The following is a 27,573-nucleotide window of genomic DNA, read 5'->3' on the forward strand; positions in this document are numbered from 1 at the left end:
TATTGTACCTGGTTAAAATAAATACAAAGTTGCCTGTAAAATAAATATTAATCCTAAAATAGCTATAATATAATTATAATTTATGTTGTAGCTATATTAGGGTTTATTTTACAGGTAAGTATTTAGCTTTAAATAGGAATAATTTATTTAATAAGAGTTAATTTATTTCCTTAGAATAAAATTATATTTAACTTAGTGGGGTGTTAGGGTTAGGGTTAAAATTAGCTTTCGGGGTTTAAAAAATTTATTAGAGTAGCGGTGAGCTCCGATCGGCAGATTAGGGGTTAATACTTGAAGTTAGGTGTCGGCGATGTTAGGGAGGGCAGATTAGGGGTTAATACTATTTATTATAGGGTTATTGAGGCGGGAGTGAGGCGGATTAGGGGTTAATAACTTTATTATAGTAGCGGTGAGATCCGCTCGGCAGATTAGGGGTTAATAAGTGAAGGCAGGTGGAGGCGACGTTGAGGGGGGCAGGTTAGGGGTTAATAAATATAATATAGGGGTCGGCGATGTTAGGGGCAGCAGATTAGGGGTACATAAGGATAACGTAAGTAGCTGCGCTTTGCGGTCGGCAGATTAGGGGTTAATCATTGTAGGTAGCTGGCGGCGACGTTGTGGGGGGCAGGTTAGGGGTTAATAAATATAATATAGGGGTTGGCGGTGTTAGGGGCAGCAGATTAGTGGTACATAAGTATAACGTAGGTGGCGGTCGGCAGATTAGGGGTTAAAAAAATGTAATCGAGTGGCGGCGATGTGGGGGGACCTCGGTTTAGGGGTACTTAGGTAGTTTATGGGTGTTAGTGTACTTTAGAGTACAGTAGTTAGGATCTTTATAAACCGGCGTTAGCCCAGAAAGCTCTTAACTACTGACTTTTTTCTGCGGCTGGAGTTTTGTCGTTAGATTTCTAACGCTCACTTCAGCCACGACTCTAAATACCGGAGTTAGAAAGATCCCATTGAAAAGATAGGATATGCAATTGACGTAAGGGGATCTGCGGTATGGAAAAGTCGCGGCTGAAAAGTGAGCGTTAGACGCTTTCCTGACTGACTCCAAATACCAGAGGGCGGTAAAAACCAGCGTTAGGAGCCTCTAACGCTGGTTTTGACGGCTACCTCCCAACTCTAAATCTAGGCCTAAATAAACGCTAGCTAGAATGAAGCATTCAAAGAAAAGATTAGTCAGAGAATAGCTTGTAAATGTATTTCTTAAAGTTTAATTAGCTGTTTAATTATTGAGAAAATAAGTGTAAAGTTTTAGTGTCTATAAAAAACTGGGAGCAGCCATGTTGTAACTTAGGTTACCTTTGTTGATGTGGCCAATTAGAGACAGTTATAAATAGGTCACTAGAGTGAGTAACCAATGGCTGTGTGGAATATAACAGTGTTCTGCACTTCCATTTCTAACAGGAACTGAAAAGCTCACAATTTCAGAATGGAATTGAAGGAAAAGGGGACCAAATAAATAATTAAAGTATATTGCAGACATCTTTTTATATATGCAATTTATAATTTTATATTACCATCTCAAAGTGTTTAATGTCTTTTTAAGTCTAAAATTTGTAATTTTTCTTCATGTCAATGAATGTTTATCCTAAATGTTTTCTTATATTTCCTGATGGCTTATGAAAAAATAATTAGAATACACCAATGCAATATGAATGTGACACTTAAAGAACCATTACAGGGACACTGAACACAATTTTTTTTCTTTCGTGATTAAGATAGAGCATGCAATTTTAAGCAACTTTATAATTTACTCCTATTTTTGTTCGTTCTCTTGCTATCTTTATTTGAAAAAGAAGGCATCAAAGCTTTTTTTCTTGGTTCATTACTCTGGACAGCACTTTTTTATTGGTGGATGAATTTATCCACCAATCAACAAGGACAACCCAGGTTGTTCACCAAAAATGGGCCGGCATATCTAAACTTACATTCTTGCATTTCAAATAAAGATACCAAGAGAATAAAGAAAATTTGATAATAGGAATAAATTAGAAAGTTGTTTAAAATGTCATGCTCTATCTGAATCACGAAAAAAAAAATTTGAGTTCATTGTAGGGTTGCCACCCACCCCGGTATCACCGGGATAGTCCCAGTCTGACCCTGCATGTCCCGTGTCGCGGAACTACATTGAAATGTCCCGGGCTAAGAGCTCCCCTGGTGCAGCAAGCAGCAGTGAGCAAAGATTTTTTAAAAATTTAGCTGGCCAGGGGAGCCCTTAGCCCAGAGATACTACAATACTGGTAGGAGGGGTCTGGAGGAGAGACGGAGGATGGTGTAGGAGGGGGGAAGAAGGTTGAGGAGGGTATTTGTCACATGACGATCCAGCAGAGAGTTGCAGACTGAGAGGTCAGGCGTCGGTGCGGTGGGCTGGCCGTGGGCTGCAAGGGACACATCTTCTCAGTAAGTAAACACCCCTGTATGATACAACTGGTCCTGATATCCGGCCCTGCTCCTTGACTGTCCACGTATACTGCAAATTGCTTTGTATCAAAAATATTTGCCCATTAGCCCAAAAACTTTGTCATCGTTATCATCATTCATATACCTAATTCCTGCATCTCTCACAATCATCCCTGCACCTGTATAAAGCCTGTACCTACTAATGAGTTCCATTGGCAAAAATAAAAACAATAGTTATGTTTATAGGCCTGAGGTATAAGATCAAAAATAAATGCATTGTTTTGTTTTTCTATTAAAGAAAATAACCTTATTTGGCTTAGAATCTTTTATATATATATATATATATATATATATATATATATATATATATATATATATATATATATATATATATATATATATATATAAAAAAATATAATATTAATATATATATATATAATAAAAATAAAGAGAATAAATCAACAGAGTTTCAGCACACAGATATATAAATATGCAATTGGTTGCAATGTTCAGTACTATTGTATGAAGTTCATAAGAGATAATATATATTGCTTATAAAGTTCACAAAGTAATGATAGGTTGGGTAGAGGATTTACTTCTTACCGGAGATTACCTCACTCATATGAGGTAACGTATGTTCCCAGCAGAACCAATGTTTGGTCTATTCTATAGTCTGTGCTTGTTGGCCTCAGTAGCTCCTATATGAAGAGGAGAAATTATTTTCCCTGGGAATCCTGGTCTGTAACACTCTGTGGTCTTTTTCCGCCAAGAGAAAAACTATTATTTTCTAAAACACCTTATTACTGGTGTTTAACAAATAGAAAAATCAATTTATATTAAACCTAGACCGCATAGGGTGAAGGAAATAAAAAAAGTAAACTTAATCTCTATGAAAATAAAAAGCCCCCCAAAATAAAAACACCCCCTAATCTAAACTAAACTACTAATTTCCCTTAAAAGGGCCTTTTGTAGGGCATTTCCCTAAGTTAAACAGCTTTTTACATTTGAAAAATACTAAGTCCCCCCTAACAGTAAAACCCACCCACCAAACACCCCAAAATAAAAAACCTACCACTAAAAAAACCTAAACTACCCATTGCCTCTAAAGGGGCATTTGTATGGGCAACTCTTTTACTGCCCTTAAAAGGAAAATCAGCTCTTTTCCAGCCCATTAAATCCCTAATCTTAAAAATAAAAAAAATCCTAAAACTAAGCCCCAAATAGGTACTCACCGTTCCTGACGGCTCCATCATCTTTGTGACGGCTCCATCATCTTATGCCCATACAAATACCCCTTTAAAGGCAATGGGTAGATTAGGTTTTTTAGTGTTAGATTTTTTTAATTTAGGGGGTTTGGTGGGTGGGGGATTTTACTGTTAGGAGGTAATTGGTAATTTGTTTAGATAAAAGAGCTGTTTTACTTAGGGAAATGCCCTTCAAAAGCCCTTTTAAGGGCTATTGGTAGTTTAGTATGAGATTAGGGGGCGTTATTTGTTTAATTTTTTCCTGTAATTTTACATTTTTTATTTTGTGTTATTTTAGCTTTGGGGTTTGTATTTTTTTTTTTAAATAGACTGCTCTCTGGGCAGGCTTATCACCTAGTAAAGAATAAAGCAAATTAGATAATAGAAGTAAATTGTAATGTTGTTTAACCCCTTAGTGAAAAGACTGATTTTTAATTTTCTTACCGTTAAGGAGCAGGGCTATTTTTACATTGCTGTGGTGTTTGTGTTTAGCTGTAATTTTCCTCTTACTCATTTACTGTACCCACACATATTATATACTGTCTTTCTTGCCATTAAATGGACTTTTTAAAAATGATATTATTTTCATCATATCTTATAATTTACTATATATAAAAAAAAATTGATAAACTTTTTCTAACTTTAACCCCCCAAAATCTATTACACATCTACAACCACCAAAAAACACACATGCTAAATAGTTTCTAAATTGTGTCCTGAGTTTATAAATAACCAATGTTTACATGTTCTTTGCCTTTTTTGCAGGTTATAGGGCAATAAGTACAAGTAGCATTTTGCTAGTTCCAAACCATTTTTTTTTCCAAAATTAGAGATAGTTACATTGTAACACTGATATCTGTCAGGAATCTCTGATTAACCCTTCAAATGTGTGTGTGTGTATATACAGGGAGTGCAGAATTATTAGGCAAGTTGTATTTTTGAGGATTAATTTTATTATTGAACAACAACCATGTTCTCAATGAACCCAAAAAACTCATTAATATCAAAGCTGAATAGTTTTGGAAGTAGTTTTTAGTTTGTTTTTAGTTATAGCTATTTTAGGGGGATATCTGTGTGTTCAGGTGACTATTACTGTGCATAATTATTAGGCAACTTAACAAAAAACAAATATATACCCATTTCAATTATTTATTTTTAACAGTGAAACCAATATAACATCTCAACATTCACAAATATACATTTCTGACATTCAAAAACAAAACAAAAACAAATCAGTGACCAATATAGCCACCTTTCTTTGCAAGGACACTCAAAAGCCTGCCATCCATGGATTCTGTCAGTGTTTTGATCTGCTCACCATCAACATTGCGTGCAGCAGCAACCACAGCCTCCCAGACACTGTTCAGAGAGGTGTACTGTTTTACCTCCTTGTAAATCTCACATTTGATGATGGACCACAGGTTCTCAATGGGGTTCAGATCAGGTGAACAAGGAGGCCATGTCATTAGATTTTCTTCTTTTATACCCTTTCTTGCCAGCCACGCTGTGGAGTACTTGGACGCGTGTGATGGAGCATTGTCCTGCATGAAAATCATGTTTTTCTTGAAGGATGCAGACTTCTTCCTGTACCACTGCTTGAAAAAGGTGTCTTCAGGAAACTGGCAGTAGGACTGGGAGTTGAGCTTGACTCCATCCTCAACCCGAAAAGGCCCCACAAGCTCATCTTTGATGATACCAGCCCAAACCAGTACTCCACCTCCACCTTGCTGGCGTCTGAGTCGGACTGGAGCTCTCTGCCCTTTACCAATCCAGCCACGGGCCCATCCATCTGGCCCATCAAGACTCACTCTCATTTCATCAGTCCATAAAACCTTAGAAAAATCAGTCTTGAGATATTTCTTGGCCCAGTCTTGACGTTTCAGCTTGTGTGTCTTGTTCAGTGGTGGTCGTCTTTCAGCCTTTCTTACCTTGGCCATGTCTCTGAGTATTGCACACCTTGTGCTTTTGGGCACTCCAGTGATGTTGCAGCTCTGAAATATGGCCAAACTGGTGGCAAGTGGCATCTTGGCAGCTGCACGCTTGACTTTTCTCAGTTTATGGGCAGTTATTTTGCGCCTTGTTTTTTCCACACGCTTCTTGCAACCCTGTTGACTATTTTGAATGAAACGCTTGATTGTTCAATGATCACGCTACAGAAGCTTTGCAATTTTAAGAGTGCTGCATCCCTCTGCAAGATATCTCACTATTTTTGACTTTTCTGAGCCTGTCAAGTCCTTCTTTTGACCCATTTTGCCAAAGGAAAGGAAGTTGCCTAATAATTATGCACACCTGATATAGGGTGTTGATGTCATTAGACCACACCCCTTCTCATTACAGAGATGCACATCACCTAATATGCTTAATTGGTAGTAGGCTTTCAAGCCTATACAGCTTGGAGTAAGACAACATGCATAAAGAGGATGATGTGGTCAAAATACTCATTTGCCTAATAATTCTGCACTCCCTGTATATATATATATATATATATATATATATATGTATATATATATATATGTATATATATATATATATATATATATTTAGTAGACAACCCAAAGTATTGATCTAGACCCATTTTAGTAATTTTCCTGCCACCATTTCATCACCAAATGCAATCAAATAAAAAAAAAAATTGTTAGCTTTTTAAAAAACTTTTTCACAAACTTTAGGTTTCTCATTGAAATTATTTACAAACAGCTTGTACAATTATGGCAAAAAATGGTTGTAAATGCTTCTCTGGGATCCCCTTTGTTCAGAAATAGCAGACATATATGGCTTTGGCATTGCTTTTTGGTAATTAGAAGGCTGCTAAATGCAGCTGTGCACCACACTTGTATTATGCCCAGCAGTCAAGGGGTTAATTAGGCAGCTTGCAGTGTAGTAGACAACCCAAAGTATTGATCTAGGCCATTTTGGTATATTTCATGCCACCATTTCACTGCCAAATGCGATCAAATAAAAAAGTGTTAACTTTTTCACAATTTTAGGTTTCTCACTGAAATGATTAACAAACAGTTAGTGCAATCATGGCACCAATTGTTGTAAATGCTTCTCTGGGATCCCCTTTGTTCAGAAATAGCAGACATATATGGCTTTGGCATTGCTTTTTGGTAATTAGAAGGCTGCTAAATGCCGCTGCGCACCACACTTGTATTATGCCCAGCAGTTAAGGGGTTAATTACGTAGCTTGTAAGGTTAATTTTAATTTAATTGTAGAGATAAGCCTCCCACCTGACACATCCCACCCCCTGATCCCACCCTGACCCACCTCAAACAGCTCACTTCCCTCCCCCACCTCACAATTTTCACCACCATCTTAAGTACTGGCAGAAAGTCTGCCAGTACTAAAATAAATACTTTTTTCTTTTATAGTTATTTTGCAGTGTTGGATCCCCCCTTAGCCCCCAACCTCCCTGATCCCCCCCAAACAGCTCCCTTCTACCTAGTTGCCACCATCTTGGGTACTTTTCTGTACTGTAGCGATCCCAGTCCCACCCATTCCCGCGCGCTCCCACCACCAGCTACCAGCACAATCATCCAGCCTGACAGAAAGTGGATTAACGATGGGCCGCCCACCCACCTCCCTGCTAAGGCTCCCACCCACCAACGATCGGTCCCATCGCTGGCCGATGCAGAGAGGGCCACAGAGTGGCTCTCTCTGCATTGGTGGCTAAAAAAAGGTATTGCAGGGTGCCTCAAAGTCGAGGCATCACTGCAATACCCTGAAAGTGCCTGTAAGCGATCATGATCACTTCCAGTGCTTTAAACCCCAGAGGATGTGCCAGGCATTAACTGACACCTTTTGGAGGACATGCCTGGCATGCCCTTTGTCGTTAAGGGGCTTAAATTGTATTCTTTATCTAAATCATGAAAGAAAAAATTTGGTTTTAATGTCCCTTTAAGGGCTATGTAGGCCTAAAACATAACTGTTTGCTGTCTCGGTATAGATAAATATTTAAAGAAAAATCATATATATACACACATATATATATATATATATATATATATATATATATATATATATATATATATATATATATATATATATATATATAAATTAATGTGAAGAATATTGGAATGTAAACTATTCATAACTACCTCCAGGTTCAGTGCTGCAGGTCTGGCGCTGTGTTTTTTAAACACACACTCCATTGAAGTCTGTAGAGAGAAATTAACAAATTCACTATTATTTATTTTGCTACCTTTTGCTGTAAAATAAAATTTAAAAGAGTGTTTGTTCAACTTTCTCCCAGAGAGGTTTAGTACAGTTAAATACATTTCTGTGAACTAGTGGTTCTCCCCTTTTTCCTCACCTTGTCTCTCTATTCATTTGCTTTCTTAAGGTGGTTTATCAGTTTTGCATCAACAAATATGATAGGAAAAGCATTATTTTAAAAGCAGAGGATATATTAGGTAATTTAGGTGTGAATAATATTGTATATATAAAAATATCTATTTTTGTTTAGCTATTTAATTAAAATTATAAAGAGATATATATATATATATGTCTATTTGTTTAAACACTTGTTTAATAATTTATTTCTCCTTAAAGTGATAGAAAGGTCAAAACTAAAATCTGAATGGGTGCCTTTCTGTTTTAAATAGAAGCATTTTTTCCTAACCCTAACCTTAATCTGTCAATCTATCTATCTATCTATCTATCTATCTATCTATCTATCTATCTATCTATCTATCTATATATATTACATTTTGTCAATAAACGTAATGGGCCACATTACGATTGGAGCGCTATTTTGCTTGCACACTAATTGCACTAGAAGTCATTTTTTGCGCGCGTCAAGTTGTGCTCATATTATGAGTTGAAAGTAAAAAGTAATTGCTCTTGGGATAAACCGACACACGCAAAAAACTTATCCCACACAATAACCTATTGCCCCATAGAATTCAATGAAGAAAAATACACCCCACTTGCGTGCAAACACAATTGCATATTCCCAAGTATGCTAAAACGACAGGAAAAACATAATTATGCTTACCTGATAAATTTATTTCTCTTGTGGCGTATCCAGTCCACGGATCATCCATTACTTGTGGGATATTCTCCTTCCCAACAGGAAGTTGCAAGAGGATCACCCACAGCAGAGCTGCTATATAGCTCCTCCCCTAACTGCCATATCCAGTCATTCGACCGAAACTAGCAGAGAAAGGAGAAACCATAGGGTGCAGTGGTGACTGTAGTTTAAAATTTAGACCTGCCTTAAAAGGACAGGGTGGGCCGTGGACTGGATACACCAAAAGAGAAATAAATTTATCAGGTAAGCATAAATTATGTTTTCTCTTGTTAGGTGTATCCAGTCCACGGATCATCCATTACTTGTGGGATACCAATACCAAAGCTAAAGTACACGGATGAAGGGAGGGACAAGGCAGGTACTTAAACAGAAGGGACCACTGCCTGTAGAACCTTTTCTCTCAAAAATAGCCTCCGAAGAAGCAAAAGTATCAAATTTGTAAAATTTTGAAAAGGTATGAAGAGAAGACCAAGTCGCCGCTTTGCAAATCTGTTCAACAGAAGCCTCATTTTTAAAGGCCCAGGTGGAAGCCACAGCTCTAGTAGAATGAGCTGTAATCCTTTCAGGGGGCTGCTGTCCAGCAGTCTCATAGGCTAAGCGTATTACGCTCCAAAGCCAAAAAGAAAGAGAGGTTGCCGAAGCCTTTTGACCTCTCCTCTGTCCAGAATAAACAACAAACAGGGAAGATGTTTGACGAAAATCTTTAGTCGCTTGTAAGTATAACTTTAAAGCACGGATTACGTCCAAATTATGTAAAAGACGTTCCTTCTTTGAAGAAGGATTAGGACACAATGATGGAACAACAATCTCTTGATTGATATTCTTGTTGGAAACTACCTTAGGTAAAAACCCAGGTTTTGTACGCAGAACTACTTTATCTGCATGGAAAATCAGATAAGGAGAATCACATAGTAAAGCTGATAATTCAGAGACTCTACGAGTCGAGGAAATAGCCATCAAAAACAGAACTTTCCAAGATAAAAGTTTGATATCAATGGAATGAAGGGGTTCAAACGGAACTCCTTGAAGAACCTTAAGAACCAAGTTTAAGCTCCATGGAGGAGCAACAGGTTTAAACACAGGCTTAATTCTAACCAAAGCCTGACAAAATGCCTGGACTCTGGAACCTCTGCCAGACGCTTGTGCAAAAGGATAGACAGAGCAGAAATCTGTCCCTTTAAAGAACTAGCTGATAATCCTTTATCCAAACCCTCTTGGAGAAAGGACAATATCCTAGGAATCCTAACCTTACTCCATGAGTAATTCTTGGATTCACACCAATGAAGATATTTGCGCCATATCTTATGGTAGATTTTCCTGGTTACAGGCTTTCGTGCCTGTATTAAGGTATCAATGACTGACTTGATAAAATCAAGCGTTCATTTTCCAGGCAGTCAGTCTCAGAGAAATTAGATTTGGATGATTGAAAGGACCTTGTAGTAGAAGGTCTTGTCTCAGAGGCAGAGGCCAATGTGGAAAGGATGACATGTCCACCAGGTCTGCACACCAGGTCCTGCGTGGCCATGCAGGCGCGATCAAGATCACCGATGCTCTCTCCTGTTTGATTTTGGCAATCCGTCGAGGGAGCAGAGGAAACTGTGGAAACACATAAGCCAGGTTGAAGAACCACGGTGCTGCTAGAGCATCTATCAGCATCGCTTCTGGGTCCCTGGACCTGGATCCGTAACAAGGAAGCTTGGCATTCTGGCGAGACGCCATGAGATCCAATTCTGGTGTGCCCCAACGATGAACCAATTGAGCAAACACCTCCGGATGGAGTTCCCACTCCCCCGGATGAAAAGTCTGACGACTTAGAAAATCCGCCTCCCAGTTCTCTACACCTGGGATATGGATCACTGATAGATGGCAAGAGTGAATCTCTGCCCAGCGAATTATCTTGGAGACTTCTAACATCGCTAGGGAGCTACTGGTCCCCCCTTGATTGTTGATGTAAGCCACAGTCATGATGTTGTCCAACTGAAATCTGATGAACCTCAGGGTTGCTAACTGAGGCCAAGCTAGAAGAGCATTGAATATTGCTCTTAACTCCAGAATATTTATTGGGAGGAGTTTCTCCTCCTGAGTCCACGATCCCTGAGCCTTCAGGGAATTCCAGACTGCACCCCAACCTAGAAGGCTGGCATCTGTTGTTACAATTGTCCAATCTGGCCTGCGAAAGGTCATACCTTTGGACAGATGGACCCGAGATAGCCACCAGAGAAGAGAATCTCTGGTCTCTTGATCCAGATTTAGCAGAGGGGACAAATCTGTGTAATCCCCATTCCACTGACTGAGCATGCATAATTGCAGCGGTCTGAGATGTAGGCGCGCAAATGACACTATGTCCATCGCTGCTACCATTAAGCCGATCACTTCCATGCACTGAGCCACCGATGGGCGCGGAATGTAGTGAAGAACACGGCAGGAATTTAGAAGCTTTGATAACCTGGACTCCGTCAGGTAAATTTTCATTTTTACAGAATCTATCAGAGTTCCTAGGAAGGAAACCCTTGTGAGGGGTGATAGAGAACTCTTTCCCTCGTTCACTTTCCACCCATGCGACCTCAGAAATGCCAACACTATGTCCGTATGAGATTTGGCAATTTGGAAGTTTGACGCCTGTATCAGGATGTTGTCTAGATAAGGGGCCACTGCTATGCCCCGTGGTCTTAGGACCGCCAGAAGAGACCCCAGAACCTTTGTAAAAATTCTTGGGGCTGTAGCTAACCTGAAGGGAAGAGCCACAAACTGGTAATGCCTGTCTAGAAAGGCAAACCTTAGGAACCGATGATGATCTTTGTGAATCGGTATGTGAAGGTAAGCATCCTTCAAATCCACTGTGGTCATGTACTGACCCTCCTGGATCATAGGTAAGATTGTCCGAATAGTTTCCATTTTGAACGATGGAACTCTGAGGAATTTGTTTAAGATCTTTAGATCCAAAATTGGTCTGAAGGTTCCCTCTTTTTTGGAAACCACAAACAAATTTGAATAAAATCCTTGTCCTTGTTCCATCTGTGGAACTGGATGGATCACTCTCATTATTAGGAGGTCTTGCATACAGCGTAAGAATGCCTCTTTCTTTATCTGGTTTACAGATAATCTCAAAATGTGAAATCTCCCTTGTGGGGGGGAAGCTTTGAAGTCCAGAAGATATCCCTGAGATATGATCTCCAATGCCCAGGGATCCTGAACATCTCTTGCCCACGCCTGGGCGAAGAGAGAAAGTCTGCCCCCTACTAGATCCATTGCCGGATAGGGGGCCGTTCCTTCATGCTGTCTTAGAGGCAGCAACAGGCTTTCTGGCCTGCTTGCCTTTGCTCCAGGCCTGGTTAGATTTCCAGGCCGGCTTGGATTGCGCAAAAGTTCCCTCTTGTTTTGTAGCAGAGGAAGTTGATGCTGCACCTGCCTTGAAGTTTCGAAAGGCACGAAAATTAGACTGTTTGGCCCTTGATTTGGCCCTGTCCTGAGGAAGGGTATTACCCTTACCTCCAGTAATGTCAGCAATAATTTCCCTCAAACCAGGCCCGAATAGGGTCTGCCACTTGAAGGGAATGTTAAGTAATTTAGACTTTGAAGTCACGTCAGCTGACCAAGATTTAAGCCATAGCGCCCTACGCACCTGGATGGCGAATCCAGAATTCTTAGCCGTTAGTTTAGTCAAATGAACAATGGCATCAGAAACAAAAGAATTAGCTAGCTTAAGTGTTCTAAGCTTGTCAAGTATTTCAGTCAATGGAGTAGCTGTCTGAAAGGCCTCTTCCAGAGACTTAAACCAGAACGCTGCAGCAGCAGTGACAGGAGCAATGCATGCAAGGGGCTGCAGGATAAAACCTTGTTGAATAAACATTTTCTTAAGGTAACCTTCTAATTTTTTATCCATTGGATCTGAAAAAGCACAACTGTCCACGACAGGTATAGTGGTATGCTTTGCTAAAGTAGAAACTGCTCCCTCCACCTTAGGGACCGTCTGCCATAAGTCCCGTGTGGTGGCGTCTATTGGAAACATTTTTCAAAAATAGGAGGGGGGGAAAACGGCACACCGGGTCTGTCCCACTCCTTAGTAATAATTTCTGTAAACCTTTTAGGTATTGGAAAAAACGTCAGTACACACCGGCACTGCGTAGTATTTATCCAGTCTACACGATTTCTCTGGCACTGCAATTGTGTCACAGTCATTCAGAGCAGCTAAAACCTCTCCAAGCAACACCCGGAGGTTTTCAAGCTTAAATTTAAAAGTAGACATATCTGAATCAGGTTTCCCCGAGTCAGAGACGTCACCCACAGACTGAAGCTCTTCCTCAGCTTCTGCATATTGTGACGCAGTATCAGACATGGGCCTTAAAACATCTGCGCGCTCTGTATTACGTCTAACCCCAGAGCTATCACGTTCTGAATTCAGGCAGTCTGGCTAGTACCGCTGACAGGGTATCATCCATTATTGCCGCCATGTCCTGCAAAGTAATCGCTATGGGCGTCTTTGATGTACTTGGCGCCATTTTAGCGGGAGTCAAAGGGTCCGACACGTGGGGAGAGTTAGTCGGCATAACTTCCCCCTCGTCAGAATCCTCTGGTGATAATTATTTTAAAGATAACAGCTGATCTTTATTGTTTAAAGTGAAATCAATACATTTAGTACACAATCTCCTATGGGGTTCCACCATGGCTTTTAAACATAATGAACAAGGAGTTTCCTCCATGTCAGACATGTTTATACAGGCTAGCAATGAGACTAGCAAGCTTGGAAAACACTTTAAATCAAGTTAACAAGCAATATAAAAAAAAACAAAAAAACGTTACTGTGCCTTTAAGAGAAACAAATTTTGCCAAAATTTGAAATAACAATGAAAAAAGGCAGTTAAACTAACGAAATTTTTACAATGTATGTAACAAGTTAGCAGAGCATTGCACCCACTTGCAAATGGATGATTAACCCCTTAATACAAAAAACAGATTAACAAAACGAAAAATATGTTTTTTAAACAGTCATAACAACTGCCACAGCTCCTACTTTTGAAGCCTTTTGAGCCCTCCAGAGATGTCCTATAGCATGCAGGGGACTGCTGAGGGAAGCTGAATGTCACAGTTTGTAATTTAAACTGCACCAACTGTAACTTTTATACTATAACAGTGGAAAGCCTCAGGAAACTGTTTCTAGGCAAAAATAAAGCCAGCCATGTGGAAAAAACTAGGCCCCAATAAGTTTTATCACCAAAGCATATATAAAAACGATTAAACATGCCAGCAAACATTTTATATTGCACATTAATCAGAGTATATACCTCTGATAGCAAGCCTGATACTAGTCGCTATTAAATCACTGTATTTATTCTTTAACTTACATTAATCCGGTATCAGCAGCATTTTCTAGCAAATTCCATCCCTAGAAAAACTTAACTGCACATACCTTATTGCAGGATATCCTGCACGCCATTCTCCCTCTGAAGTTACCTCACTCCTCAGACATATGTGAGAATAGCAGTGGATCTTAGTTACTTCTGCTAAGATCATAGAAAAACGCAGGCAGATTCTTCTTCTAAATGCTGCCTGAGATAAAATAGCACAACTCCGGAACCATTTAAAAACAATAAACTTGAAGAAAAAACTAACTATATTTTACCACTTTCCTCTTACTACCTCCAGCTATGTTGAGAGCTTGCAAGAGAATGACTGGGTATTGCAGTTAGGGGAGGAGCTATATAGCAGCTCTGCTGTGGGTGATCCTCTTACTATTGCTTTCTGATAGCAACTTCCTGTTGGGAAGCAGAATATCCCACAAGTAATGGATGATCCGTGGACTGGATACACCTAACAAGAGAAATATGAATATTTCACATTCCCATGTTATTCATATAGCAGAATTTGTTCTATTTATTCATAAATACATATTTATATATATATATATATATATATATATATATATATATATATATATATATATATTTAAAGAGAATCAAGGAGAAGGTGTCACTCAAATATAAATCAATCCTTTATTCACAGAGCAACGTTTCGGGGCTCCTTCCCCTTTTTCAAGCTCTGTGAATAAAGGATTGCTTTATATTTGAGTGACACCATCTCCTTGATTCTCTTCATATACTCCTTGGGCTGCTGGAGGGGAGCCTGGAAGGTGATAAGCACTTCCTACAGTTGACCATTTGTATCCTGAACCTTGGGGATGTGCTGACCCTGTGTGGACTTGTAATAAAGAATCTTTTTAAAAGTGACGTTTTGGAGCATGTAGCCCCTTCCTCTGACCAAACAAATAGTGGCAAAACAGCCAATTTATAGCATAATAAACTCTGATATACAGTGATATACATAACAGTGACTTGTATACTTTCATAGAAACAAATCAAATTGTGAAACGTGTATTCATTAACCATCATCTATGTAAAACAACTTATTCATAGTGTTGCTTTGATGTGAAAAGGAATGAGAGATAAAAGGAACAGAGATTATTCATTATATCCCCATGACATAGACAAAATAATCACAAATGCAGCTTACATATCTAAGGCATCCTGCTTTCTAATATATCAAATATTTATTTATATTTATCAATCATCATCTTCATATGTTTGGTAGCACCAGTTTAGACACTGTTCCATTATTATACTGTGTCATAGTGTATCACAACCTACATACCGCCATCAGTGTGTCCACTCACCTCATCAGAGACTACTAACTTCAATGAATTCTACCGCTATGTTTCACAATTACCTTGTGTCATAGCTCTCCTCTTTAGCTCACCATAATAGTAAATACGACGGCGTGTCTCCATGATGCTTGATAGCACTCCACATAGTGTATCTGTCTCACATGCCTTATAGGGACACGCCCCCTGACACACAATCTATGTGTGCAAGAGATTGCGTTTACTTTCAACATGTAACATAAGTGCAATTTAACATGCGTGCAGACGAACACGAAAACCCGATATTGCTTGCACGCAAACGTTTGCACTCCATTCATAATATTGTCCATTATGTTTGGTAAAAAAAGAGTTCCTTCAGAATGTTATAAAAATTATGTAACTGTTCATAGATCATATCAAATAAGATAAACTAAATTGAATCTGATCCATATCAATAAAAAAAATCAAATATTATTTTGAAATATTTAAATTAAATAATCTAATTAGTGTCCTAAAATAACATCTTAACATACCATTGTATTAAAGGGAAACTGAGCTCAAATGTTTTCTTTTATTATTCAGATAGAGCATGCAATTTTAAGCAACGTTCTAATTTATTCCTATTATCAATTTTTCTTCGTTCTCTTGCTATCTCTATTTGAAAAAGAAGGCATCTAAGCTAAGGAGCCAGCCAATGTTTGGTTCAGGACCTGGAGAGCACTTGTTTATTGGTGGGTGAATTTATGCACCAATCATTCTTGCTTTTCAAATAAAGATACCAAGAGAATGGAGACAATTTGATAACAAGAGTAAATTAGAAAGTAGCCTAAAATTGCATGCTCTATCTGAATCATGAAAGAAAAAAATTGGGTTCAGTGTCCATTTAATCAAATTTTTAGGCTAGATCACAATCAAGCCAGTAATATTATATCTGCTTGTCTCATCAGAACAGTAACATCAGTTCATAGATGCTGTAAATACCATTAGCAAAATGACTTCTTGTAAAAGTCACTGTTTTTCAGCAGCATACCCACATATGCTGTGAGTGGCCGTACACCAACGCTGGGCTTGTATGCCACAAATGAAGTATTGACTAATGCACTATAAACCCCTGCCAGCTCTCTGAGCAATCATGTTGTTTGTAACCTGATGCTCTAGTCACATGTAGCATATGTGCATATACTGCTGAAACAGTGATAACTTTTATTAGCTTTAGCAGGACATCATATCAGCTCTCTAACTGAAAAAAGAACTCTCCAAGTGTGTCTAAAGCAAGTTTATATCACATTATAGTATAACATAAAATGGGTGTGAACAATATTATTTTGATCTGAAAACAGAAACACTTTTTATAAAGCACTGCAATACATCGTTTTATCTTGCCCAGATCTCTGGAATATTTTGCTGTTTCTAGGTGCCAGCAACACTTGTTACGGGAAATATAGTATATTGCTGTTGTCCAATGGTCTTCCTGTTAAACAGCACTAAAACATAATTTATGTAAGAACTTACCTGATAAATTCATTTCTTTCATATTAGCAAGAGTCCATGAGCTAGTGACGTATGGGATATACAATCCTACCAGGAGGGGCAAAGTTTCCTAAACCTCAAAATACCTATAAATACACCCCTCACCACACCCACAATTCAGTTTAACGAATAGTCAAGCAGTGGGGGGATAAAGAAAGGAGTAGAAAGCATCAACAAAAGAAATTTGGAAATAATTGTGCTTTATACAAAAAATCATAACCACCATAAAAAGGGTGGGCCTCATGGACTCTTGCCAATATGAAAGAAATGAATTTATCAGGTAAGTTCTTACATAAATTATGTTTTCTTTCATGTAATTGGCAAGAGCCCATGAGCTAGTGACGTGTGGGATAGCAATACCCAAGATATGGAACTCCACGCAAGAGTCACTAGAGAGGGAGGGATAAAAATAAAAACAGCCATTTTCCGCTGAAAAAATTAATCCACAACCCAAAAAAATAAGTTTATTCTCATAAATGAAAGAAAAAAAACTTAAATCAAAAGCAGAAGAATCAAACTGAAACAGCTGCCTGAAGAACTTTTCTACCAAAAACTGCTTCTGAAGAAACAAATACATCAAAACGGTAGAATTTAATGTATGCAAAGAAGACCAAGTTGCTGATTTGCAAATCTGATCAACTGAAGCCTCATCCTTAAAGGCCCACGAAGTGGAGACTGATCTAGTAGAATGAGCTGTAATTCTCGGAGGCGGGGACTGACCCGACTCCAAATAATCTTGATGAATCAAAAGTTTCAACCAAGAAGCCAAGGAAATAGCAGAATCCTTCTGACCTTTCCTAGGACCAGAAAATAAAACAAATAGACTGGAAGTCTTCCGGAAATCTTTAGTAGCTTCCACATAATATTTCAAAGCTCTTACCACATCCAAAGAATGTAAGGATCTTTCCAAAGAATTCTTAGGATTAGGACACAAGGAAGGGACAACAATTTCTTTATTAATGTTGTTAGAATTCACAACCTTAGGTAAAAATTGAAAAGAAGTCCGCAAAACTGCCTTATCCTGATGAAAAATCAGAAAAGGAGACTCACAAGAAAGAGCAGATAGCTCAGAAACTCCTCTAGCAGAAGAGATAGCCAAAAGGAACAACACTTTCCAAGAAAGTAGTTTAATGTCCAAAGAATGCATAGGCTCAAATGGAGGAGCCTGTAAAGCCTTCAGAACCAAATTAAGACTCCAAGGAGGAGAAATTGATTTAATGACAGGCTTAATACGAACTAAAGCCTGTACAAAACAGTGAATATCAGGAAGTATAGCAATCTTTCTGTGAAATAAAACAGAAACAGCAGAGATTTGTCCCTTCAAGGAACTTGCAGACAAACCCTTATCCAAACCATCCTGAAGAAACTGTAAAATTCTAGGAATTCTAAAAGAATGCCAAGAGAATTTATGAGAAGAACACCATGAAATGTTATTAATTTAGTACAAAATAGCAAGAGCACTACACTGATGGAATAGGAACGCTCTATTTTGTGGTTCAATATATACACAACATGTTCAGATTATTTACCAGTAGTGTAAATTTTGTATACCTAAATTGTGTATACCCGTGTGTATTTATTAAATGTCTGGATTTATTAATAGGTATATACATATATACCCAGTGAGCTTGAGTGCTTGTGCATAAAACAACACTAGTTACGAATATAGTCTGTATCAAAGAAGATAGAGACTAAAAAAAAAATGCACTAAGGTAGCACTTCAGTTCCATGAAAATAGCATTAAGATTCATATAGACCTTAAACAACCACTGTAGGTCAAAGGGTTGAAAGAAAATTAAAACATAACTTTTATTGATTTAACATTCAATAAAAATGTATACTGTGTGGATGTGTGCACTTTAAAAACACATAGCAACTTTACTAATAATAAGAGTGGCTTTGAATATTGGGTAAATGAATTCCCTTAGACTAGAAATATTCTTTAGATGTATATATATATTTGGTTGGTAATATACATCTATCCAGTGGCAAGTTAGCTTGTATCCTTAAATATTATACACCACTTTAGGATTCAAGATTCCCACATGCCGTTAATAGTGTATCAAATTGAGCAACCGTGTAAGGGAAATAAATATATGATTTGTATCTGTGTGATACACAGGTAATTAGTGTCCTGATATGTGTTTATTATTTACACTGTCAGGATAGGTTAGTCTCTATATAAAGATAATTCATACATTCAGTTGAGTTGCTGGGTCCCTAATAGTTGAAAATTATACATACGGATTGCATTCACTATTAGTGTTTCTGTTGAATAACAGTTTTATTATTTGTATGTACATTTGTTGTTAATATAGGTTTTTTTTTCACTGTTCCATTTTATCATTCAATGAAATAACAGGATAGCTCAAAATGCTTTGGTCTGAGTTTTGATATATACTGTATACTTGAACAATTATTACAACAAGATTTTTGGTTGTTTTTGATTGATGTATGGCATGTATATATGCTTGGTGTACTTTTAACACAACTTGTTTTGTAAATTTCAAGTTTGTGTTTAGGTCATTAGTGGTGTTGGTATTTTACCACTTTTAAACTTAAGTAATTTGAGCTTTATAGCAAATATAATTGTGCTTTATCCATCTCTGCTATAGTGGTCACCTAACAGATTGATTAAATGCTGTTGTTACGCTTATAATCGTATATGGTTAATGCGTTGCTTTAGAATACGACTGTCATTTTTATATAATATGGTACTGGAGATGTAATAATTCAGACAGTCTGTGTAAGACAGTATAATGTTTATATAGTCTCAGTAACTAACTGCTATGTTATGCTGCGTGTGCTATATAAGCGGCATAGTTTCCAAATATTAATACAAATGTGTTATAGTCATATATTTAATACAGTCCGTAGCAATACATATCCTAAGTCTGTTACTGATTGGATACTTATAGTCTTATTTACCACAGTATAAACTTAAGGGACTAGTGTGAACACTTAGTCACTATTGTTTGAAATTATCACTGAGTTATTCGTCTTTAATTTCTAAAGCAACCGTATTGATTTGCTGGCTGTTTTGGTTTTATAATATTTCATGCATATCTTAGAGGATTTCTATTATCCAGGTAAGCTTTGACACTGTTAGTGTGAGCGTCTGCCTTCTATGACCCTATGAGGTTAACAACAGATTTTTAAATAATATATTTTTCTTAACAGCCAGTATAAGCGGCTAACAGTATTAGCGTTATACTGTTAATATGTAATGTACCATTAGCACTTGCCACTGATTTGCCGCTGTGGTTTTAAGTTGTAAGCATGTCATTATTTATATATATATATATATCTCATAGCGGTCTAATGCAGTGGTTAACGGTTAGAGCTATTGCGATATTCACATATAGTTTGCTCTTTAATCTCGACACTGAGAACTATCAGTATTACTAAAAGTCTAAGTCTAGTCCAAGTTGCCACTATATAGGTAAATTAATTTTATGTTTGCTATGCCATTAAAAAGACTAAACAGGGTATTAACAGCTACCCTTCTTTTAGTCTCTATCTTCTTTGATACAGACTATATTCGTAACCATGAAATGTAAGTCTTCCAAACTCTATAATAAATCTTTCTAGAGACAGATTTACGAGCTTGTAACATAGTATTAATTACTGAGTCAGAGAAACCTCTATGACTTAGTACTAAGCGTTCAATTTCCATACCTTCAAATTTAATGATTTGAGATCCTGATGGAAAAACGGACCTTGAGACAGTAGGTCTGGCCCTAACGGAAGTGGCCAAGGCTGGCAACTGGACATCCGAACCAGATGCACATACCAAAACCTGGGTGGCCATGCTGGAGCCACCAGCAACACAAATGATTGTTCCATGATGATTTTGGAGATCACTCTTGGAAGGAGAACTAGAGGCGGGAAAATGTAAGCAGGATGATAACACCAAGGAAGTGTCAGCGCATCCACTGCTTCCGCCTGAACATCCCTAGACCTGGACAGGTATCTGGGAAGTTTCTTGTTTAGATGAGAGGCCATGAGATCTATCTCTGGAAGACCTCACATCTGAACAATCTGAGAAAACACATCTGGATGGAGAGACCACTCCCCTGGATTTAAAGTCTGACGGCTGAGATAATCCACCTCCCAGTTGTCTACACCTGGGATATACACCGCAGAGATTAGACAGGAGCTGGATTCCACCCAAGCAAGTATGCAAGATACTTATTTCATAGCTTGGGGACTGTGAGTCTCACCCTGATGATTGACATATGCCACTGTTGTGATATTGTCTGTCTGAAAACAAATGAACAGTTCTCTCTTTAACAGAGGCTAACTGAAGAGCTCTGAGAATTGCACAGAGTTCTAAAATACTTATTGGTAATCTTGCCTCTTGAGATTTCCAAACCCCTTGTGCTGTCAGAGATCCCTAAACAGCTCCCCAACCTGAAAGACTTGCATCTGTTGTGATCACAGTGCAGGTTGGCTGAACAAAAGAAGCCCCTTGAACTAAACAATGGTGATCTATCCACCACGTCAGAGAGTGTCGTACATTGGGATTTAAGGATATTAATTGTGATATATTTGTATAATCCCTGCATCATTGGTTCAGCATACAAAGCTGTAGAGGTCTCATGTGAAAACGAACAAAGGGGATTGCGTCCGATGCTGCAGTCATGAGACCTAAAACTTCCATGCACATAGCCACTGAAGGGAATGACTGAGACTGAAGGTGCGGTAGGCTGCAATCCATTTTAAACGTCTCTTGTCTGTCAGAGACAGAGTCATGGGCACTGAATCTATCTGGAAGCCTAAAAAGGTGACCCTTGTCTGAGGAAACAAGAAACATTTTGGTAAATTGATCCTCCAACCATGTTTCCGAAGAAACAACACTAGTTGATTTGTGTGAAATTCTGCAGAACGTAAAGACTGAGCTAGTACCAAGATATCATCCAAATAAGGAAACACCACAATACCCTGTTCTCTGATTACAGAGAGTAGGGCACCTAGAACCTTTGAAAAGATTCTTGGAGCTGTTGCTAGGCCAAATGGAAGAGCAACAAATTAGTAATGCTTGTCTACAAAAGAGAATCTCAGAAACTGATAATGTTCTGGATGAATCGCAATTTGAAGGTATGTATCCTGCAAGTCTATTGTGGACATATAATGTCCTTGATGAACAAAAGGCAGAATAGTCCTTATAGTCACCATCTTGAAAGCTGGTACTCTAATAACGATTCAAAATTTTCAGATCCAGGGCTGGTCTGAATAAATTTTCCTTCTTTGGGACAATGAATAGATTTGAATAAAACCCCAAACCTTGTTCCTGAAAAGGAACTGGCATGATTACCCCTGAAGACTCCAGGTCTGAAACACACTTCAGGAAAGCCTGAGCTTTTATTGGATTTACTGGGATACGTGAGAGAAAAAATCTTCTCATAGGAGGTCTTACTCTGAATCCTATTCAATACCCGTGAGAGACAATGCTCTGAATCCATTGATTTTGGACAGAATTTATCCAAATATCCTTGAAAAACCTTAATCTGCCCCCTACCAGCTGAGCTGGAATGAGGGCCGCACCTTCATGCGGACTTAGGGGCTGACTTTAGTTTCTTAAATGGCTTGGATTTATTCCAATTGGAGGAAGGCTTCAAATTGAAAACAGATTCCTTGGGGGAAGAATTAAGTTTTTGTTCCTTATTTTGACAAAAGGAACGAAAACGGTTAGAAGCCTTAGATTTACCCTTAGGTTTTTTATCCTGAGGCAGAACAACTCCCTTTTCCCCAGTGACAGTTGAAATAATAGAATCCAACTGAGAACCAAATAAATTATTACCTTGGAAAGAAAGAGATAGTAATCTAGATTTAGATGTCATATCAGCATTCCAAGATTTAAGCCACAAAGCTCTTCTAGCTAATATAGCTAAAGACATGGATCTAACATCAATTTTGATAATATCAAAAATGGCATCACAAATAAAATGATTAGCATATTGCAGTAAGTGAAGAATGCTAGATATGTCAGAATCCAATTCTTGTTGCGTTAAATTCTCCAACCAGAAAGTTGATGCAGCCGCAACATCAGCCAAAGAAATTGCAGGTCTGAGAAGATGACCTGAATATAAATAGGCCTTCCTTAGATAAGATTCAAGCTTCCTATCTAAAGGATCCTTAAAGTAAGTACTATCTTCCATAGGAATAGTGATTCGTTTAGCAAGAGTAGAAATAACTCCATCAACTTTGGGGATTTTTTTCCTAAAACTCTATAGAATTTGCTGGTAAAGGATACAATTTTTTAAACCTTGAAGAAGGAATAAAAGAAGTACCTGGCTTATTCCATTCCTTAGAAATCATATCAGAAATAGCTTCAGGAATAGGAAAAACCCCTGGAGAAACCACAGGAGGTTTAAAAACAGCATTTCAACGTTTATTAGACTGAACATCAAGAGGACTGGTTACCTCAATATCCAAAGTAATTAACACTTCTTTTAATAAAGAATGCATATACTCTATTTTAAATAAATAAGTAGATTTGTCAGTGTCAATGTCTGAGGAAGGATCTTCAGTATCAGATAGATCCTCATCAGAAGAGGATAAATTATTATGTTGTTGGTCATTTGAAATTTCATCAACTGAATGAGAAGTTTTAAAAGACCTTTTACGTTTATAAGAAGGTGGAAATGTAGACAAAGCCTTCTGGATAGAATCAGAAAAAAATTCTTTAAAATTCATAAGTATATCATGCACATTAGAAGTTGAAGGAACTGCAACTGGCAATGTACTATTACTGATGGACACACTATCTGCATGTAAAAGTTTATCATGACAACTATTACAAATGACATTCGGCAAAATAATTTCCACAATCTTACAACAAATTCACTTAGCTTTGGTAGAACCGATGTCAGGCAGCAATGTTCCAGCAGAAACTTCTGAGGCAGGATCAGATTGAGACATCTTGCAAAATGTTAAAGAAAAAACAACATATAAAGCAAAATTATCAATTTCCTTATATGACAGTTTTAGGAATGGGAAAAAATGCAAATAGCATAGCCCTCTGATAGAGAAAAAAGCAAGAGGCAAACATCAATGAGGTATTGAAATAATAAAAAAGTTTGGTACCAAGTATGACGCACAACGTAACTGAAAACTTTTTTGGCGCCAATAATAACCGGAAATGACACATTCGCTACTATGACGCCGGAAATGACGAATTTGCGTCATAGACGTATTTTTTGCGTCAAAAAAATTCTCGCGCCAAGAATGACGCAATAAAGTTTAGCATTTGACGCACCCACAGGCCTAATACTGTCCCGCAATTTGCAAGAAGTAGTCAATTGAAAAAAAGACTAAACCCCAGGTAAGAAAAACAAAATTCTTAAAAAAAATGTTTATATTCCCCAAATATGAAACTGACAGTCTGCAGAAGGAAATACATGAACCTGACTCATGGCAAATATAAGTACAATACATATATTTAGAACTTTATATAAATGCATAAAGTGCCAAACCATAGCTGAGGTGTCTTAAGTAATAAAAAACATACTTACCAAAAGACACCCATCCACATATAGCAGATAGCCAAACCAGTACTGAAACAGTTATCAGTAGAGGTAATGGTAAATTGAGAGTATATCGTCGATCTGAAAAGGGAGGTAGGAGATGAATCTCTACGACCGATAACAGAGAACCTATGAAATTGACCCCCGTTAGGGAAATCATCGTATTCAATAAGTGATACTCCCTTCACGTCCCTCTGACATTCGCTGTACTCTGAGAGGAATCAGGCTTCAACAATGCTGAGAAGCGCATATCAATGTAGAATCTTAGCACAATCTTACTTCACCACCTCCATAGGAGGCAAAGTTTGTAAAAACTGAATTGTGGGTGTGGTGAGGGGTGTATTTATAAGCATTTTGAGGTTTGAGAAACTTTGCCCCTCCTGGTAAGATTGTATATCCCATACATCACTAGCTCATGGACTCTTGCCAATTACATGAAAGAAAATTAATTGTAACCCTTATTTAAGCCTAGAATATTTTTTTTTCATGATTTGGATAGAACATACAATTTCAAACAACTTTCCAATTTACTTCTATCATCAAATTTGCTTCATTCTCTCTCTTAAAATATTAGAGCAGGTTGTTACACAATATGGAAGCTGGAAATCATATATCAGTTGGAAACCTGGTAACTCTTTCTCCAAATGCACCTCTCCCAGCCGCTAAACTGAATTCTGACCCACCTGCTTATGCTTCTCTTACGTACACATGGATTGCAAAGAGGGAGTGGGCTGATCGAAGAGTCCAAATGGAGCAGAGTTGCTGGACTCATGCTTAGTTCCATAAAGTATATGAAGGCTATAAGCCTGAAATTGCAGTGGACACTGATTAAGCTGATTCTGGTTCTACAGTGTTATATAAAGGATAATATGTTCTCCACCCAACTTAGGTAGACACAACATACTAAGCAATAAATATATGTTCTGTTCATATCGGCTGACATCCTACCTAAATATTTATAGAGACAGTAAGGGAGTATTGATAAGCCCAATAAGATAATAGAAAATATTATTGCTACAGGCTACCTCCCTGACACTAACCTACCAATGCCCATACTTAAATAATCTAACTCATGCCGGATATGTGTTGTGAACTTTCTCAACATGTTATCTCCCCCTTTTACATAAATGTCTACCTCTAGACCTTTATATCCCTGTAGCACCACTCTAGCTAACATCAAAATATTCTTGGACCACTTTTAAAAATTCTAGGCTACAGCTAACAGTATACTACTAAAAGTCCCTTCCAGCTACCACCCCTTCTCCTGAGACCAAAGTGAATATCATAGCAGTATTCTATCAAATATAGTCAATAACCTACAGAACCCAACTTATCTTCCATTCACCCCATAGTCTAACTGGGGAGTCAGGCTTTCATTATTTTATGTCACCTTAGTGCAATTTATTATAGCTATTATAGGTCATGCAGTGTATTTTACCTTTTTGCTATTTCTTTTATATATAGCTCCAAGCAACCAATTATGTTTACATGGTTTACAAGGAATCAGGTTTGCAAGTTTTCTTTTATACCAGTGAATTAAGCCTATTGAGACTCAAAAGTGGCCCCTTACCTCAGAGGAGAGCCTATTTGAATAAAACTGAGGATAGGTCCTTGCTGTCTAATTGCATCTGCAGATAATTTAGGTGTTCTGTTTTCCAAATTCCCTGAGACCTGTCCATGATGATACTTCTCTAGTGATATTGTGTTATGTTTTCTTCATCATCTTGATATAATTTGACCTTTTTTAAGTGTCATAAGGCGCAAAAGAGGCTGCAGAGATGAATATCATAACTTTGTAATTTCCTACATCCTATTGGTCCATGAGCGGCCAACCAAATAGTCATAACAGTAAGATCCTCTTGATGTAAAATGGAAATTTCAGAAATTGTTTAACTGTATTTTTGTGTCATTATTGTTCTATGGCAATCTCTGTATGCTACCTTATTTGCTTTCACGCAAAATCTCAATGAAAAAACTTTTAAAATAAAAAAAAATATTAGAGCAGCTCAAAGAAAACCCCAGATGGAGTAACTCCAATATAGTGAGATATTATGATTCCTCATAAAATATATTAATGGCTCTCAAGATATAATGGTGCAAATACGCAGACATTGAATTCAACATAAATAACCTGACCACTATGTGGATGGTAATTATTTTCTACCGTATGACACAATTATCATTACAATAAAATAGCTCAACACTAGGAGGCTATTATTATTGCAGGGGCAGAATAACAATAGTCCTGAATATATATGACAACTTCTACACAGCTTAGAGGCTAAATATATTGAATATCAGTATTATATTTGACTATTCAGGCAGAACGGTCTGCCTACTGTACGTTTCCATATAATGCCAACTTATTAAAAATGGTCACAACTGTAACCTGCAGGTAAGTTATAATATCATGCATTTCAGAAATTGCTTGCCATGTATTAAATAGTATGCATAGTAGTATAGAGAGGGGTTAATTATATCTTTCTATAATAATATAATTTTCTTACTTTAAAAAATAAAGAATCTATTTCAGAATCAATACAATAATGAAAGTTATTGGCAATTTTGTTTTATTTGACCTTGTTTATTAGCTATGCAAGGTTTATATTTAGAAAGTCAATACTTGTTAAATATTCATTTATGTAAAGATTTAAGAAAAAGTTTTCACATTTTATCTTACATTTTATTTGAAAAATAATGGTGTATGAAAGATTTAATAAGCAATATAATAGGATTCCTAACTCTGTTTATTAAATAAAAGTTTAATTATTATATAACACATATGACTAACAAAATAGAAATATTGATACTAAAAACACAATCCTTGATTGATTGTCATTGAAGCAGCAAAAAAAAAAAAAAACTAAAGCCCAGATCAGATATCCATTATTTAAAAAACAGGCAGTGTAGAATATCAGCAGAGACTGTGGTGATTGAAGAGGAAGTTCCAGCCTTAGTGAATCAATACGAGTCATGTCACAATGTAAGATCATGATCAAATGATACACAGTTATATTCCATACTACATACATTATTTATTTGACACATTTTTTTTTTATCTTTTGTTTTTATTATCTACAAAAGTTATGTCAATTTTTTTTCTCATTCCAACTGAGTTTTGCATTGATAAGTGGTCAAACTTAAGAGATTTTTTTTTTTGATGCAAGAAAATATAGATCTTACTTAGAAAGAAGAGA

At 37.4% G+C, this 27,573-nt stretch overlaps 1 protein-coding gene across 1 annotated transcript in view; it reads left to right on the forward strand.

Annotated features, from left to right (window-relative positions):
* TMPRSS15 (transmembrane serine protease 15) overlaps nucleotides 1-27,573 on the forward strand; it is an 839,864-nt gene that overhangs the window by 89,465 nt on the left and 722,826 nt on the right. The window lies entirely within an intron of this gene.

This window comes from Bombina bombina, chromosome 3 (assembly GCF_027579735.1).
Source record: "Bombina bombina isolate aBomBom1 chromosome 3, aBomBom1.pri, whole genome shotgun sequence".
Taxonomy (NCBI): domain Eukaryota; kingdom Metazoa; phylum Chordata; class Amphibia; order Anura; family Bombinatoridae; genus Bombina; species Bombina bombina.